The sequence below is a fragment of the Chiloscyllium punctatum genome, unplaced genomic scaffold, assembly GCF_047496795.1.
Source record: "Chiloscyllium punctatum isolate Juve2018m unplaced genomic scaffold, sChiPun1.3 scaffold_1287, whole genome shotgun sequence".
Classification (NCBI taxonomy): domain Eukaryota; kingdom Metazoa; phylum Chordata; class Chondrichthyes; order Orectolobiformes; family Hemiscylliidae; genus Chiloscyllium; species Chiloscyllium punctatum.
In genome coordinates this window covers 20,001-22,500 of record NW_027311021.1, presented here as the reverse complement: position 1 = coordinate 22,500, position 2,500 = coordinate 20,001, and the positions used below count along the sequence as shown (strand labels likewise).

General features: G+C 64.6%; 1 non-coding gene across 1 annotated transcript; it reads right to left on the bottom strand.

The window, feature by feature from the left end:
- Positions 1-936: 936 nt before the first annotated feature.
- LOC140474967 (5.8S ribosomal RNA) lies at positions 937-1,090 on the bottom strand. Its single transcript, XR_011959567.1, has one exon. It is a non-coding gene; the product is annotated as a 5.8S ribosomal RNA (ribosomal RNA).
- Between the last annotated feature and the right edge of the window lie 1,410 nt (positions 1,091-2,500).

The following is a 2,500-nucleotide window of genomic DNA, read 5'->3' as shown; positions in this document are numbered from 1 at the left end:
GTTGAGGAAGGCACGCCGACGGTGACAGGGTACGGAAGACACAGCGGTGGCCTTCTGGCGACTTGGCCCCCGACAGCCCGACGTTCCGCCGTCCTCCCGATGGCCAGGAGGACCGTGCGGGGGTCGGCCGACGGCGTGGTAGGTGTGCCTGCACGGTGACGGAGCACACACCACGCCCGCCAACCCCTCCGTACCTCCCGAGACCGGTGGCAGGACGGAGCGGAAAACGTGCGGACTGAACGGGAGAGCCAAGAGCCAGCGATCCACGCGCGTGCGACCGTCCAAGTCACAGCGTTCGACGAAAACCTCCTCCCTCGGCCAGGCACTCGGCGCCAGCAGGGGAGACAGGATCAGACGCCCCGCCGGCCACTTAAGGCCGAGGACGAACCACGAGACGGGCGGCTGCAGCAGCGGGCGGCCTGCAGCTCCCAGCACTCTCAATCGATCAACCATCGAGTCGGGTCAGCGTGTCAAACCGGCGAGCTCCACGGTCAGGCCGGCGGCGCACCAGCACCGGACCTCCGCGGCTCCCTTCACTCTTTCCACTGCCAGCCAACCGAGAGACGGACCCAATGCGGACGTGCAGAGCTTAGGCAGACCCCCCACTGGAGGCTCAACACTTCGTGGCAGCTCCGTGTCCCAGAGACCAGGAGGGTTGGCACACACACACAGTGTGAACCACCGACAGCCATTCTGGGACCGGTGACAGCCGTGCTGGCCCCACTGCCACGACACAGACGGACGCCAGGCCGCGCTCCCCGGCGGGGGGATGGCGTCGAGCCTGACGAACGGAATGTGCAGGGTGGGGGGGAAAGGCCAAGCGCTCCGACGCCGGAGGGCTCCGGAGTCTGAACTTAGGGGGACAAAGAGGACGGGTCCTCTGCGACACCCCAGCCGCGCTCTCGCCAGCCAAGGCGAGTGCGATTGATTGCCAAACGACCCTCAGACAGGCGTGGCCCCGGGAAGAACCCGGGGCCGCAAAGTGCGTTCAAAGTGTCGATGATCAATGTGTCCTGCAATTCACATTAATTCTCGCAGCTAGCTGCGTTCGTCATCGACGCACGAGCCGAGTGATCCACCGTCAAGAGTTGTCTGAGTTTGTTTTAGGTCTCTCCCTCGCCAGAGGAAAGCGACCCGGACCGCACATACGCTCCCCACCTTGAGCTACAGCCACCTGCACGCCGGCGTGCGGGCGGAGCAGGGTGGCGTGAAGCGATGGGGAGCACCATCCTGGTGCGGCCCGCAGAAACATACGTCTATTGGGGGGAGGAGGACAGGGCGCCCAAGAGGCGATGCGTGCCCCAACGCACCGCAGCGACGGAGGCAGGATCACCGCCACCATGTCGCCCGCCTAGTATCACGAGGCGTGCAGCAGCTTTGCCCTAGGAAAAGCAGAGGCGGGAACGGGCACCGGCCATCGGTTCGGCAGCGTCACTGACGCGTGCACGTGGCGGCGTGTCGGCGAGCGGACTTCCTGCGAGGAGGCGGGGGCGGCACTCGCCCGAGCAGACGCCCGCCCGGCCCAGCCACCGCCGAGGTGGACTGGGAGTCGCGGCAACGGCTCGTCATACTCGTTCCCACACTCACAGCGCAGCTTGCCCGCAAGCCACCGACCACCGATCGACGCCAGGCGCCCCGACCGAGAGCGGGATCGCTCGTTCGCCCTGCTGGCAGTTCGCTGGGGATCACTACTGCACGGAGCTCGGAGACCGACGGGCGGCAACTCGAGAGTCTTTAAACCACCACCCCCATCCCGCAAGTGCAAAGAGGCTGTATACGCACAGACGGGTGAGGGGAATAGGTACCCCGTCGGGTTTGAAGGGAGCGTGACTAGATAGCAACGATGTAAACCCAGCCGATTTGGGAGCGAAAGACCGGCGCCTGCATCACCGGCTTCGTTTCCCGTGGCTGGAGAGTACACCGAAACCCTCCGTCTGTCGCGAGCTCCCGACGACGCGGTGCCGCCAAGCAGCAGGGCCGGACCTGGTGTGGCTCCCCTCGTCGATCACAGACCGGTCGGCACTACTGACGAGACGGTGGAACGGGCTTCGCCCCTTGTGACGAAGGGTGATGCGAACCCGCCCGCCCGCGTGCGTTCGGGGTGGACTCGGCAAACGGAGATTTGAAATCGGAAAGTGTCCTCCTGCCCCGCGCAGGTAGGCGCCCAACAGTTGTGGGGGGTTTGGCGGTGACCACGGCTGCAGGGCCTGCTACCCCGACGAGCTCTCCTGCTGGCCCCGAAACCACCCTCGCGAGACAAGTTGAAACGGAAACGGGCGTACCCCCAAGCCGACGATCCTTTCTTATTTGTTACTTTTTTTTTCACTTGCTCGAGTTGTGGCGATTTGGCGGTGACCACGGCTGCAGGGCCTGCTACCCCGACGAGCTCTCCTGCTGGCCCCGAAACCACCCTCGCGAGACAAGTTGAAACGGAAACGGGCGTACCCCCAAGCCGACAGAGATCCTTTCTTATTTGTTACTTTTTTTTTTCACTTGCTCG